Below are 13,132 nucleotides of genomic sequence, written 5' to 3'. Positions count from 1 at the left end.
ATGGTTTTGGTTTCATTTCAATTCATTTTATAAGCAGTTTCAACTTTGGTTTTATAATTCGATTTGGATTCCAGGTTGGTTCAAGTTGAAAAACATATAGGTAAAACCAAACCTAACTGCTGACCCAATTCGTCGATTTCAGTTTAAAACCAAAACGAAAATAGACCAGGCAAACGTGACTCCATGGATTTTGACAGTCAGTGCCAGGAGAATAGACCGGAACTTTCCGGCTTATGCCATGCCCGGTAACAAATATCGGTTCACTAGTGTCTCAGTTTATGCTGGACAAAGATAGGGAAGTAAACCAGAGGTTGGTCTATCATAAGGGAAGTAATAGTTCCAGTAATTTTTGTTTAGATGGTACGCTTGAACCAGCCTTGAGCCCAAGTGGTGATCTGCGATATAGGGATAATCCGAAGTGCAGCTACAGGCCTGGTAGTGCGCAAGGCCGGAGGAGTTGGGATGATACTGATGAACAGTACAGCTGTGAAGGAGTTGGTAACTGACGCCTACTTCGCGCCGACCGTGGCAGTGGGGAAGAAAGCCGGCGATTTGATTAAGAACTACGTGAGGATTGACCCGAATCCAACAGTACGACCATAGCTGATAGTGGCATCTTTTGGCTCGAGGGGGCCAAATCCCGTCACACCACAGATCTTAAAGCCTGATAATATAGCTCCTAGAGTAAACATCCTTGCTGACTGGTCTCCTGTAGTAGGTCCAACTGAATTGAAGGAGGATAAGAGGATCACTGACTTCAACATTATTTCAGGTATTTGCCATTATTTCAGGTCTCGTAAGACAAGATCCTAATTCCCATTGAGTATTTCTTGCTGATGAAGTGAAAATTTTTCAGGCACATCAATGGCATGCCCACATGCTAGTCGAATAGTTGCATTACTCAAAGCAGCACATCCAACATGGGGCTTTACACTATGTTTGGGTACTTGGGAACTTTGTTAGAGAGAAAGGAAAATAAGGAAGAAAAATAAAAATAATTTTGAAGTTATTTTTCTCTCTTTGTTTGAAGGAGGAATATAAAGAGGGAAAGTTACTTTTTAAATAGTAAAATATCTATTTTGTCATTTTTATTTGAAATTAAAGTAAATAATTATAAGGATAAAATTATAATTTTATTTATTTTTCACCCAATTTCTCTTCAAAATGGAGAGAAAATGAACAATGACATTCATTTGTTATAATTCACTTTTAATTATTCCCAAACAAAAGAAAAGAAAAAATATTTTTATTTTTCTTCATAATTTTCCTTCCTCTCTTATTTTCCTCCAATCCAATCCAAAAAGTGTTATAAAATCAGCTCTGATGACTACTGCTTACACTGTTGATAACACCAATTCCCCTACAAGGGATTCTGTAACAGATGTCTTCAGGCCTAATTTACGATATCTCCAAAGAAGATTACATAACATTTTTGTGTTCAATGAATTACCCTACCGAAGTTGTCCTGGTATTTACTCAAAAACCTAATTTCACTTGTTCAAAAAAATTTAAAGATCCTGGTGAGCTCAATTACCCATCATTCTCAGTCTTGTTTGGAAACAACTAACCAGTACACTCTTGAATTGACAAACGTAGGCACAGTGAAGTCTACTTATAAAGTGCAAGTGTTTGTACCAGTACCATCGAATGTTGCAGTGATAGTGAAACCAACTGAGCTGGTTTTCAATAATGTTGGAGAGAAGAAGAGATATATAGTTGCATTTGTGGCAAAGAAGAATTTAAAGCCTGCTGCTGCTAGAGTTACATGTGGTTCAATGGTTTGGAGAAACGTTGAAAACAAAGTAAGCAGCCCAGTTGCATTTACACGGACATAACTCTTATTAGGAGCTCCTTTGTGGTTTTCAGAAGTTGATCCATTAGATGAAAAGCAAAATAAGAGTTATTGTACGATTTGCATGCTTTTGAAACCAAGTAATGGAATCACCATCATATTCCATCTTTTAAAAGTTTTTTCTTCTCTCTCTCTTATTATTATTATTTTTTACTAAAATTTTAATTAGGATTTAACCTAAGACCTCACAAATTTTTTTAAATGAAATATCATTTAATTAATCGAGAAAAGTCACAAGACAAAGCATAGATCACATATAAAACTATCTGATTCCGTTAACATATAGGTGATTGCTAACTTAATCCAAACAAAAGAGAATTAAGAATGGCTCGTCCATTAAAGACTACATATACTATTCAACGAAAAACTTATTAATTAAAGAACTCTCATAATTAAAATAATAATAATAATAATAATAATTACAGTCAAGCTCATGAAGTTCAATAAAACTCGTAGGCTAGACCGTGAAGTTTAGATAATAATTTAGTTCTTAAAGTTTAAGTCTATTAACAAATTAATCCTTCTGTTAAGTTTTAGTCCAATTTATCGTTCATCAAAGAAAAAGTCTATAAATAAAATAGTAAAAAAAAAATTTTAACAGCAGAAATGCCCTTTGAGTGATGGGAATTGGACTACTCTTTCCCTCTATCTCTAGTATTAATATGGCATATTATTTCTATTACACAAAGAAGAAACGTGAGTTTTTCAAAGAGTAAATTTATATTCTGAAAATAAAAAAAAAAAAAGAAGAAGAAAAGAAGAAAAGATAAAAAAAGAAGAAAAGAAGAAAGCTGGGAAGACTTCTTGGGATCAAGATTGAGTTTATTTTGAGTGTATTTGATTTCACTTGTAAATCGATCAAATTTATTTATAAATAAAAAATAATAAATAAATTAATATTTATTTTAATTTATAAATTTAAAAAAATTATTTAAAATTATTATTTAATAAAATAAAATATTATATTATCTTCATAATTTTTAAAAATATTAATATTGTCCTCATTTTAATAATTATAATACTTAATTACATATCATTTTTAGTTATTTTAATAAATAAAATTATTTTTAAGTATATTTTAATTAAATATATAAATTATTTAAAATTAATTTTTAAATAATTTTATTAAATAATTAATTATTTATTTTTAAATTAATTAATAAATTAAAAAAATAAATTTTAAATTAAAAAAACCAAACACTCTCATTATCTATCTCTTCTATGCATAGCCATTTCTATACAAACAGCAGGGTTTATTTCTTTTTGTGTATAGATAATTGTGTATGACTTAGTTTTTGCCTGAATAAAGCTGATTTTATCTATCTTTTTAAATTAATTTTTGTAGGACAATGTCAGGTACAAGTGGGTTATCCACTGTCAATTACAAGTGGTTCATCCAATGCAAGTGCCTGAATGCATTGCCTGAATAAATCCAAAGAAGCCCATCTCTCATGGCCTCATTTATCATATCTCCAAAGAAGTGTAAACAAAATTCTTGTGTTCACTCAATTATTCTTTTGAATTGTTCAAGCAATTACCTTGATGTAGGGATTTCAATTCCTAAAAACCATTCTATTTAAATTTAAATTTATTAATATAATTAATATTCAAATTTATCTTAAATTTAACTAAAATTTATTATTAAACATTTAAATTTATCCTAAATCTAATTATTATTAAAAAAATTAAATTTATTTAATTATATATATTTTAATTAATAATATGCATAAATATATTTTTATTAATAATTTATATTAAAAAATTTAACGATTGTTTAAAATTTTATTTTATTTGAAGTGTAAAATATAAAAAGTTATAATATTATTATAAAAATTATATATTGTTTATTTAATTAATTATTTATATAAATAAATTTAAAATTTTAAATAAAATGTAAAATTTAAACTTTATCTAAATTTAATATAAATATTATTTTTTAAATTTAAATTTTTTCAAATATAATTATATATTACCTAAATTCATCTAGTTAAGATTTAGATACAAACAAATTCCCATTCTGTTGCCTATCCCTGCCCTAAACTCAAATCTCAATTTCTTAAGACGTTTTACTCATCTTGCTGAATTGAATTACCCATCATTGTTCTCGCTTGGAAAAATGAAAATGGTACTACGTATATTGTGACGATGATAGTGAAACCAATAAAAAGTTGGTATTTGAAAATGTAGGCGAAAAGCTTTGATATACAGGAACATTTATGGACTCAAGAACAATAGGAAAGCCAATTAAGGCTGCATTGTCTAGTCAACTAACTTCAAGGGACCCAATGCCGGCAGGTCTGATGATCGCCTGAGCCATTAAGGTGAAAAAGCCGATTGAGCTCTGCCAGTCAACTCTTTTCTCGAATAATTAGTTCGATTTAAGTTCTTTTTTGGAGGCCTAGCTCTGGGTTCTGGAAGAATGGCCTCATGGCTAGTAATGGCTTCCTCATGCACTAATTGTTGCTCATTTTTGAAGAGCCGTTGATCTTCCTCCAAACAGTGGATGAAAGCTTTACGGCCCTGAGAATGGGTAACCCTCTTCCAGCTTCTTCCCTATATTTGCTCTAAGGTTTGGTCGTGGGTCTGTGGGCCGTCCGATTGGTTAGCCTTTGCCTGCTTTATAACTCAGTGGTCTTCGGACTGCCAATTTTGTAAAGCAGCATTAGGTTCAATTTAATGGAGATATGGTAAATACATAGCAAGAAGCCCATTTGCATTTACATGGACATAAGTTGGCTATATGGTTATGTGTTTGTAAGAATATTTTTTTGTTTAGATGTGTATCACTCTGTCCTCATTTTATTGTATTTTTTAAAAATTTAAATTATAGGATAAGATCATCAAAGGAAAGTCTATTATAATTCAATCATATTTTTTTATCAATTTTATAATTTTATTGTTATTTTTAGAATATCTCTTGCTAGAATTTTTTTTATATTCAGATTAAAAAAAAGTTTTTTCTTTCATAATATTATAAGTTAAAATTATTTTATTTATTTTATTTATTCTATAATTTTAATTGAATATATTTTTCATGATTATTTTAAAATAATTAAATTTACGATAAATAGTACAAGTGTTTTTTAGGCCATTAATATATTTAAGTTTAATAATTTATATTATTAAATATTCATTATATTTTTGAATTAACAGTAATTTAATTTAATTTTTAACAAGTAAATTTTGTTAAAAAAATTAGAATTATATTTTAAAATTATTATGGACAACTTAGCAAAATAATTTTTTACTAGTCTCTGATCAATAGGCCAACTCTGAGAAATCCAATCTAAGAGATTGCACCTAGACAAAAGTAAATTGAAGCAAAGAACCAAAACATACAGACCAAAATCATCAGCAAAAAAATACAACAGATCAAGAATCTATAGTATGCGGCAAAGTGAAATCCAAAGCATACCAAGATTAACCAGTTGAATCTTCCTGCTTATTTCTTGTTATGTTTTCTATCTTTTAATAATAAAATTTCTTGAAAAAAAAAAAAAAAGACAACCTTGATATGTCTTCAAACCCATGGGCTTGTGGTTCTGGAAATGTGGATCCCAAGAAAGGTCTTTCTCTAGGCCTCATTTACCATATCTAGACAGAAGATTACATGACATTTTTGTATTCTTTGAATTACCCTCTTGAAATTGTCCAGGAAATTAGCGAAAACCCTAATCTTACTTGATCGAAAAAATTTAAGATGATGGTGAGCTCAATTACCCATCATTCTGAGTCTTGTTTGGAAACAAAACAACTATCCAGTACACTTGTGAATCGACAAACGTAGGCACTGCGAAGTCTACTTATAAAGTGCAAGTGCTTACACCATCGAATGTAGCAGTGACAGTGAAACCAAGTGAGCTCGTTTTCAATAGTATTGGAGAGAAGAAAGGATATACAGTAACATTTGTGGCAAAGAAGAATTCAAAGCCAGCTGCCGGAGTAGCATTTTGTTCAATCGTTCGGAGTAATGTTAAAAACCAGGTGAGTAGCCCAGTTGCATATAAATGGATATAACTATTAGGAACTCCTTTGTGACCCAGCAGAAGAAGAGCAAAATTAAGTGTTTAATGTACGATTCGTATGCTTAATGGAATCACATCATGTTCCACCTTTCACTACAGCATACACCCTTTATTAAAATGGATAAACTTTAGCTAAAATGGCTTTTTAATTATTTATTTTAAAAGTATAACTCATGCTTTTCTTTTTAGTGGTAATGCTTTTTAATTTTATTTTTTAAGCACGAATTACTCTCTTTCCGTCACCTCCTTTGGAAAAAGATGAAAAGGAGGTATTGTTAGGTGCTTTTACTTTTCCCATCAGTGAATGTAAATGTCACAACACAACCGATGGGCCGGACTGGTACTAGGACCTGGGCCGGCATAAAATCTTTAAGACCCGTAGTAAACCTTATTGTTCTCAAATCCATGACCAAGCCCACAATTTAGACCCAATATGTATATAAAATAATTTAAATTAAACTGTTAAAATTTTATTTCGAGTCAACTTAACCCAGTAATTATCAGAAACTAAAATTAGAGCAGCCCAGCTCAACCCTGTTACATCATTTACAAACTATTTAAAACTCATAAAAATTTTTCATTTGTTAATACAAAAACTTAAATGCATGTAGTCCCAAAGGAAATTAATGCTATTACTAGTACATGCAGAGTTCTAAATTATAAATTTAGAGAATAATAATATAATTAAGTAATTATCGATAACCAGCGAGAAAAGAAGCAGGTTATTCTGAAAAAAAGGTCTCCTCCTATAGCTTGGAAAAATATGGTGAACAGGAGTGAGCGTTCGACTCAGAGAGTAAAATATAAATTTTAAGTATAATTTCTATAGCTATCTAAAGTGAATGCATCATAAAGAGTGGAATGCAACACTATCAAAATTTTTGCACACATTACATCATAACAGTAAAAAGGCAATTTGGAGCACTCACACACCCAACAATATCAAGCAATACATACATGGGAGCTGATCCCCTATACAACCCTCTTAATCCAGCCTCTGCCAGTGAGTGTCTCTCAAGCCGGACTTTCGCTTAATAAACCAAATACGGGGTTCCAGCGAGTGTCTCTCAAGCTGTGTCTACCCCGACTTATCCATAAAGGACTGGGTCCCAGCGAGTGTCTCTCAAGCCGTGTTTACCCGTCCTGTCCATAACCAAAACCATACCACACGTACGCCAACGCACGTACACTGCTCCAAATTACCACAAACAACATCCATGGCAATTCATCAATTAAGAATGCAATATAAAAAGTGCCTATTATTTAACTATATACATACATACTTATAAGTGATGCATGGGCATACCTGAACGTATAATAATATTGAAATTATAATTAAAATTAATATTTTACTCACAGTACACCGAGGACTATTGTGACTGCTGGATGGAGGAAAATAATTTACTTCGATCACCTAAATAATTATATTATAAATTTATTAATACTAAGTCAAAATAAAACTCTAAAGAGACAACCTAATTCATACCAGAAATCCGGCAGAGTTTCCCTTATACCTATGATCTACCCAATCTACATAAAGATTCAAATAACACTTCTAAATTCTCAATTTCTACAATCACATCTCATCAACATCATATGGCCCCTCCTGGGCTCTCCAAATCAGACAATAGTCATGAACTTGAAAAATTACTTTTTAGTCCCTATAATTGACATTTCATAAAAATTCACTCCGACAAGCTCTAAAAATTCTAAAATTTTGTCCCGTGGTCCTTAATAATATTATAAGGCTATTTCAAAAGGAATCATAATTTTCTAATCATTCATGAATATTTTATGAATTTTATTCTAAATCGATATTATCCAGAAATGAGCAACTTGGAGTTCGGGTTTACCTATGCCAATTCTGATACCTGGAACGCATCCAGAACGTCTGAAAATGTTAGGATTGACTATAAAATTGACCACATTCTGAGACAGGCTAAAAATGTGGTCCCAACGCCGGTGAGTTATCCTCGATCTGATCACACCTAAATTAAGTCCAAATTCTATTAATAATTATCATAAAATTATTTTTTAATTTTGAGAATCGAAAAAGTTCAAAAATCTCATCAAGCAATCTGGACCGTCCGATTATCGCTTTTTTTCAACGGTATCCGATCGGAGCGGGGCCGGTCCTATCTCGAAGATCTCATCGTCCTGAGTCCATCAGTGGCCTCGAATTTCGGATCCGACGGTCGGATCGCTAAAAAAGTGGTCGGAAAGCCACTGCCTAAATTTTCTCTCTCCTCTTTCTCTCTCTTCGACTTGCCGGAAAAACTCCATTATCACCGGTGAATGAGGTCCCAAAGGGACACCTGAGCCACGCTGCCACCGTTTGCTGGCTTCTCGGTGTCGAAAACGACCTGGAAGCTCTCCTACGTCGCGCGCCTTTGGGTGGTTGGTTGAGCTCTTCGCCACTGCTGCTGCTCTTCTGGCTGGTGTTCATGGATGCTGGAGGTGGATTGATCGACTCTAGAGCCGCTGAGGTGGTCACCGACAAGGGTCTCTCACCAACAAGGAGAAAAACGAGAGGGAGGAGAGAGAGTCGGGGAGAAAGAGAAGGAAAGCTGGGGGGGGGGGGATTTCTTGCGCAGCGTTTTTTGGTCCTTTTTTCTTTTTTAATTACCCTAAATTAACTTTAATTAATTATTTATTATTACTTTATTTATTATTATTATCTTTTCTTATTTTAAAATTAATTTAAATAAATCCTATGATATTAATAACATAATATTTTTTTTATTTTATTTATAATTTAAAAATTTTAGGTTGTTACAGTAAAATTGATGATAAATGGCATTCTTCATTATTAGATGCTCTTCGGGAAGATTTTTTATGGCTCAGACTGGTGGCTTTCTTGTCTTTCCATGGGTATTGATTTTTTTCTTTTTTCATTTAATGAATTTGGCCAATGAGTTTGAGTACTCTGGAGTCAATTAACCCGCTAAAATTATAAGAGATTATATATATATATATATATGTGTGTGTGTGTGTTTTTTTTTTTTTTTAAGCGCATGTAAGTACTATGGCATGAGATTTTTTTTTTTTTTTTCATTTATGGACTTGTAATATAATGCTGTTTACATATCACTAAAAGAAGGAAAAAGTTATCTAAATCCTCAAATGTTAAAATTTTAAAAGTATAGAATATTTAAATATTTTTTTCCCTAAAAAAATTTTAAATACCTATTTTAAATTCTTATCATCCTTTTTCCTTCTGCTTTCCAATTTTCATCTCTAGTTGATTCATATTATAATATCTCAGCTCATCTGTATAGTATTGCCCATTTAAATATACCTATACTCACATATATATTTGTCCTTGGTTTTTGCCATTATTGAAGCTGAAAGTGCACTATGCAGTTAGATAATCATTGTGCTTATGATACTCTTTATTTTTCCTCCGACAATTCATTTTTGTTATCTTTCACTTAAAAACTTATCATAATTGACAGTATATTAACAATTGAAATAAATCAATTTTATATTTAAATATTTTTAAATTTCAACTGTTAAAATTTTATTTTATAATTAAAAAAATTGTTAAGAAAATATTTAATTAAAATTTCAATTAAATTAGAATGGATGAATTATATTTAAAAAATTATGTTAAGATATATAATTAAATAATTATTTAGTAAAAAATTATTTATGAAATTTTAACATTTATTTTTTTTAATATTTCTTATATTTAAAATTTAAAATTTTTAATAATAATAATTTAAAAATTGCCGCATGATATATTTTTTTTATCCTTTTATTAGTATATGACAACTAAGTTATAGAAAATATAAAATAATAGATCAAACAATTTATTTCAAAATTTAAAATTAAATGATACATTATCAAACATAAAATTATATTGATTACTATTAAAAAATTTATATATTAACATTTGAAATAAAATTACAATTAGCTAAAATTTTTATCATTAATAAAATTATTATATTATAATTATAAAAATATAAAATATAAAGAAATACATATCAAATTATAATATTAAATTAAAATAATAAATATTTTGCTAAAAACTCGGGCGAGTAAGTTAAAGTATAATTAATTACATAATTATTGTCGTCTTTTAAAAAAACATAATTATATTATTATTTTCGTTACTTATATCAATTGAAATTTACACCTTCGATTAGGCAGCTAATATGGTTGAAGAGCATCATTGCAAGATCGATCAGATCATATCATAAAATGGGAACCGATAAAGCTATCCTTATCATAGGGAAGATACGATAACGTATAAAAAGAAAAATCAATGTGACTTTTGAGTTCAATGATACTGCAATTATGTGAGGTTTTAAATTCAAGTTTTAATTGATGTTGCTGTGAGCTTCTTTGATCAATTCTAATGTCAAGTTAGCCTGCACGATAGAAAAAATATAATGAGGTCAGTGTCCTAACAGCCAATCATTCCGATACTTAAATTAGACATTAGTTCTTAAACGATATAAAGAGGTAGAAATTTGAGGGAGTTCTAGTAATTTAAAGAAAGTTAGCATACCTGATTAGAGTCTTGTCCTTTAATTCATAGTCTGACATTTCTAGAGAGCCATTGTGAAATCAGTGGCGTTAATCTCGACATACTCAGCTCTTTAGCTTCTATGTGGGCTGATGCTTGGCTCTACTAATTTTTGGCTCTGCTCAAGGTGGATTATATTACTAATCCAAGCCAAATGTGTATATATATATATATATATATATATATATATATATATATATATATATATATATATACCAATGTCTCTATTTTCTGTCAAACCTATCAATGTTCTCCTGCGAAATTTCTTCATGTTGTGCCCTCGTTCGTATTCCATGACTTAACAATGATCCAACTATTCTGCAATTATTTATCTGCATGCTCTGAAACAAATCACGATACATGTTTTCCTTGGAAACTAAAAATCATGTTACAGAAAAGAAAAAGACAAAGTAAACTAAAAACAACTTCTTATTAACCACATATGATGAGCTTTAGTCATTGAAAATGATCAATTGAAATAGGACAAAAAAACAAAAAAAAAAAATCAAGAACGTTGCAATGAATGGCTATGGCTCCGTCAAGTACATGATTTTTTTTTCTTGCCTTGTCGTAACTTTATAGCAGCCAAAGCCAGGAAGACACTGTGGGTCATTGACAATTATATATTACTTGATATCTTCTTGGATTGGCAGAATGTAGGGAAGTTAACTTCTGAATCTGCTTACATGCACGAGAAATATATTCATTTTCCAACAGGGTAATTAATTAGTTACTCCTTAGCTTCGTGAGATTTTATTTTATTTGGATATACACATTCTGTACTTTTGACTCTATACTTTTTGACATATAAGATATGAAATTTTCATTATATTGAATTTGCTTTTAGCTTTTAAATTAATTTGACTATATTGTAATCTCTAAAATCTTGATATTTAATTGTATTTTTTTGTAAAATTACTTTTAATTAAAATTAAAATTTGAGATTTTTCAGCTCTGAAGATGAATTCAATATTATATTTTTATTCTTATATTATTATATTATAAAATATTTCATTCAATTGAAATCTTATACTTTTCACTAATCCTATTAGAGTCAAGTCTAATTGAAATTAGAAAGTATAATTAGTTTAGTATAGTTTAGTAAGTTTAGTAGAATTTAAATTAAATAGTTTAATAATTAGAATCCTAAAAGGACTAAGTTTTAGTTACTGTATATATGATTAGTTGGTTAGCATTGTATGGTATTGTAGAGAGTTTAAAGAAGTGGAGACGTGTGCTAAATTTCATAAGTTTTGTTTGAGTGATTTGTAGGTAAGAAAAATAATTAGTGATTGTAATTATTTTTCCCTTTATAGTAGATTTATTTGGTAAAACAAGTTTACATAAAATCACATCAAATTCTGTGTTCTTTATTTTGTGTGAGTGCGGTTTTTCACAATAAGTGGTATCAGAACTGTGGTTCAAGATGGTGAACACAAATTTGAGGTAGAGTCATTCGATGGAAAAAATTATTTCAGTATGTGGCAAAGCACTGTGAAGGATGTCTTGTACAATAAGAATTAATTAAAGCATTGAACGAGAAGCAATCGCTGACCATGAAAGATGATTGGGAGGAGTTTCAACAATGAAGTATGATATTTTGGAGGAGACTTCGCCAGTTATTTTGTGAAAGAAATCGGAGAGACCATATATAACAAAGTCACTCACAAATTGCTTGAACTTGAATAAGAAGTTGTACCAACTTAAAATGAATGAAGGTACTGATATGAAGGATCATCTTAATGTTTTTAATAAATTAATTACCCAATTGGCTAATGTTAGTGTAAAGGTAAATGAATAAGATAACGCCTCTTCTACAATCTTATAAAAGTCTGGTAACCACCCTAATAGTTAGGAAGGAGACTTTGAAGGTGGAGGCGGATACCACTGTTATCTTGGATGATGAGAAGTTCAAGAAGACAGGTGGTAACAATGAAAGCGGAGCTTTTGTTGTTAGTTTTAGTCGTGGTAGAGACAACCCAAGTGGAAACAATTGAAGAAAAAATAGTAGATTAAGTTCAAAACCACCGGTAGACCTTGAAGATAGAAAATGCTACTACTGTCATAAGAAGGGTCACATTTAATACCATTGTATGAAAATAAAGAAAGAACTTGTAGAGCTTACATAATTCAAGAAGAATAGCGGGAATAAAAAAAAAAAAAAAAGAAGGAACGGCTGCAATTACAATTGATGATGGTGTTGACGATAAATGTTTAAATGTGGATGATGATGAGGAAAAGGCAAAAGATTCATTACAAGATGAGTAGTTAATGGATTCTGGTTGCCCATTCAATATATGCTTAAAGAATGAATGGTTCGATGTGATTGAGGAGAAGAAAGAAGATAACGTAAAGTTAGCCAATGGGAACAAAATGAAAGTTAAAGGTATTGCAAAAGTGAAAATCAAGCTGTATGGTGATCATGTGAAATTGTTCGATGAAGCAAGGTATGTTCCTAAATTTAAAAGGAACTTAATTTCCTTAGGTAAACTAGATTCTTTGGATTATGGTGGTTCAATTTATGGTGGAGTCATAAGAGTTAACTGAGGTGCTATTGTGATCATGAAAGGTCAGAAGATTGGTGCAAAGAATCTCTGTGAATTGGAAGGAAGTACATTGATTGAAAAAATGCAAGTTGAGACAAGAGACAATATCAAAAATAAAGAATGTAAGGAAATACTCAGGAGGAAATTGACTTTTGCAGTAATTGTGAAAATTAATTCC

The 13,132-nt window shown here is 30.4% G+C and overlaps 1 pseudogene; it reads left to right on the top strand.

Moving 5' to 3' along the window:
* Positions 1-5,869, top strand: LOC110642625 (subtilisin-like protease SBT1.8; annotated as a pseudogene).
* The last annotated feature ends 7,263 nt before the right edge of the window (positions 5,870-13,132 follow it).

Source organism: Hevea brasiliensis, chromosome 17, assembly GCF_030052815.1.
Source record: "Hevea brasiliensis isolate MT/VB/25A 57/8 chromosome 17, ASM3005281v1, whole genome shotgun sequence".
Taxonomy (NCBI): domain Eukaryota; kingdom Viridiplantae; phylum Streptophyta; class Magnoliopsida; order Malpighiales; family Euphorbiaceae; genus Hevea; species Hevea brasiliensis.
This window is presented reverse-complemented; position numbering and strand designations above follow the sequence as displayed.